Source organism: Dendrobium catenatum, unplaced genomic scaffold, assembly GCF_001605985.2.
Source record: "Dendrobium catenatum unplaced genomic scaffold, ASM160598v2 fragScaff_scaffold_264, whole genome shotgun sequence".
Lineage (NCBI taxonomy): Eukaryota > Viridiplantae > Streptophyta > Magnoliopsida > Asparagales > Orchidaceae > Dendrobium > Dendrobium catenatum.
In genome coordinates, this window is record NW_021318726.1 from 1857757 (window position 1) to 1861703 (window position 3947).

The following is a 3947-nucleotide window of genomic DNA, read 5'->3' on the forward strand; positions in this document are numbered from 1 at the left end:
GCAAATGATTTATCATATTGCATGCTTACATTCAAATCGAGAGGCTTAATGAGATGAGTCCAATAAGATTACTCAATTTTTAGGTTATTAGAGCACTTAAATATTGAATAAATAGTCCATGATCAAATAATTCACTATGAGACATCTAATAGTGTGTTATGAATTGTTTTTTAAATTTACTAAAATACACACTCTAAAAGTACTATAAATAGGCCACAATCTACACATAAAAAAGATTTAGATTAAGTTTAGAGAGAACTTGAAGATATTAAGAACTCTAGAGCTTTACTTAGGCTTTATTTGGAATGGCTTTCTTACTGCTTCTTAAAATAACCTTCTAGTACAAAATTAAACTTTTTGTATTAGAAAGCTACTTTAAGAAGTAGTAAGAATGTCATCCAAAATGAATCCTTAGCGTTTAAAACCAATGATCACCACCAGCCACTGCCACTTACCTGCCACAATCCATTGTCTGTCATCCAAATGGTGTCGTCCTACCATTATCGTTTGATGTTCTCTCTCTGTTGTCATCCTCTTTATATTACTTCTTCCACTCTCTGCTACAACAACTACATGAGATTAAGCAATTACTCTTAATTTTATAATTCATTTTCACTCTTGTAACTTCAAATATATAGTTGATTATTTTAATTGGGTTAGTTTCTATGATTATTTCGATTTTTCCCCTTTTTTATTTCTATGTAAAAATTTTGGTGTCTCTTATATTCTTCTTTTTTATCTGTGTGTATATGTAATTTTTTGTGGAAAAATTAGAACGTAAAACTCCTATCTCTTTATTGCTTTAAATGATATAATTATCAAGCACATAATTTGAACACAAAGCACCCAATAATTATTATATCTTAATTTTTTAATAGCATATTAATGATATAATAACAGAAATTAGAACATAAAGCACCAAATAATTATTATATCTTAATTTTTTTAATGACATATTAATGAGATAATGAATCTTAACTTTAATAATTAAAAGCTATCATCTCATATTAAAATATCCATCATAGTTAAATTAATTGTAATTACAAGCAGTTCATAATTTTACTTTGTGCTCCAAAAATCAAAAGAAAAAGATGAATTGACCTCTTTTTCTAACATGTGTTGGCACTACTACGAACGTGGGAAATAGGGCCCGCCATGCTATTTTTGTTCTTATCCGGTGCCTACCACGTGGCCACATCAGCTCGATAATTTTAAATGAAAATAAGATAATCATTAATTTTTTTAATTAAAATAATTATTAATTTTTATGTTAAATATTAGGGGTGTCAATATTTGGAACTTTTATTTGGTCCGGTCACACGACATAGCTCTACGTTCGGCCGCCAGCAGAATCGCGCCACGCGTTCTCACTATTTACCGCGCGCCCTGACAACTCGACCCGGAACAGACCCAAGATGGCTCGGTATTTCTCGGTTTTGCTCGGTATTATTCGGTATTGCTAGGTATTGATCTATTTTGCTTGGTGATAACAAATACCGAGCAAATACCGAGTTGTATCGAGTTTTTCTAGAAAAACTCGGTACAACTCGGTATTTGCTTGGTATTGGTCTTCACAGAGCGATATTTCTCGTTATTGCCATGCAATACCGAGCAATACCGAGCAAATACCAAGTAATACCTCGGAATACGCGAACATAGCATTCCCGGGTTCCGATCCGAGTCAAGACGTCGAGCCGCGCGGTAGAGAATAAGAGCACGTGACGACATGTTATTGGCGGCCGAACGTAACTCTACATCCGGTCAGAGGACGTAATAATTACTCCATAATTACACGATCCAAAAATCCATCTTTAACTCGATCTAAAAATTCTGAATTAAGGGCAACCTAGTTGTGAAACGAGTTGGGTTCATGTTCAACAAACAAATCTGTTACAAAATCGAAAATGACTCGAAAACTCAGGAATGACCTGAAATGACTAGGAAACTCAGGAATGACCCGAAATGACCCAGTAAAGATGCGTTTGACTGTGCCTGCTCGCGTCTACCCATGTCGCGTGCTTGCGTCTACCCGGATCACATCAAGTCGTGTGTCTCTCTGCCACTGTGTTTGCACACATCGCTGCGCCGCTGCAGCTACTTGGCCACTGCCTTGTCGCTGCCGCCTGCCGATTTTGACAGCCCTAATAAATATATAATTCATATAATTATTAAAATTACTCATATTAAAAAAAAAGTTATATGGAAGTAATTTATTTTCCCAGTAAATTTCCATTTAAATAAATGGAAGAGGGAAAGCATAGTGGGGGTATAATTACGTTTTCATCCCTAATTAATTATAATTTACTACATTGATTGCAGTTTTGATTTGGCATTAATTAAAATGATTCGGTCATTAAATCCAAAAAAAATTTATTTGAATTTCATTATCAGTTTCGACTTAAAATTTAAGAAAGATGTTAATTGGTTTCTGTTATAATTTTAAGAACAAATCTCTTACTTCCTTAAATAGTTTTTAAGGCTTCATTAAGCACAAAGCAAATTAATATTTTTATCTTATTAGATGAATTAGATTAAATAAATTAGTTTCTAAAATTTTATTTTGAGAACAAGGCTTCGTTTGGGGAACTTTTATTCGGTCCGGTGAACGTACGCTCCTCTACGTTCGGCCACAATTGTTTTAGCGCCACGTGGCATGAAGAAAAGTCGCCGACCCGACCCGTTGTTTTTGAGGTTCTAGCACGTGCGTTTTTTTAAATACTTGACTAGCCGAACAACATCCCATCACCTTTTGGATATATTTCAAATACCTAGCAATACCGAGCAAATATCGAGTTGTACCTAGTTTTTTCTAACAATACCGAGCAAATACCTAGCAATACCGAGCAAATCCCTAGCAATACCGAGCAAATCCTGAACAAATTCCAAGTTGTACCGAGTTGTACCGAGTTGTAGAAAAACTCGTTATAACTCGGTATTTGCATGGTTTTGGTCTTCAAAGAGCGGTATTTCTTGTTTTTGCAAAGCAATACCGAGCAAATACCGATCAATACCGAAAAAATTGCAAACATAGCATTCCCGGGTTCCGCTACGGGTCAAGTCGTCGGGTCTCGCGGTAAAGAGTGAGAGCACGTGGCGACATGTTATTAGCGGCTGAACGTAGCTCTACGTCTTGTCAGAGGACGTAATAATTGTTGAAGCAGTTTAGTATAAAAATAAAAAACTTTGTGCTAAAAAGCTGCTTCAAGAAACAGTAAAAAAATCGTCACAAACGAAGCCTAAATTTATAGATACTAACATAAAAAATTTCCAATCCCTTCATCATATAATTTATGTCAAGATATACATGAGAGAAGAATTCAAGAAGGGAAAAGGAAGAAGAAGCACGGCGGGAACCAGAGAAAATAGAATTGTATTGAATCAAATGATTTGTGCAGATACAATGTCTATATATATAAGAGGTACAATGGCAAGTGTGTAAAATAAGACTAAATTATAAAACTAGCTATAGACTAATAATACATACATAATATTTTTCTTTAAAAATTAATTTCAAATCAAATTTAAGATTAATATTTATTTTTTTTTAATCTTATTTAAAACTTGATACCTCCTCTAATAATAATAATAATAATAATAATATAACTTTAATTTTTCTAAACTATACCTAACAAAGTTGGATATCACTTTATGATAAATACGTTAAATATTAAATTATTGTTAATATATTTTTATTTTTTTTTCTTTTCCAAGAAAATTGGATATCACTTTCTGCTTTGGAATATTCATATTTTGGATTAAAAGTCTTAGTTGGTCCCCTCCATGAATCTTCATATTGCACATTTTATTCAAAGAAATGAAGAGACAAAAGTGATTATATTCCTTTGGGATCAAACTTTTGCTTTAAAGTACTGCACACTTTGCAATTTGAGGCTGATAAATCACATAGGAAAGGAACTACTAAATTATCTTCTCCTTTGGTACACTTT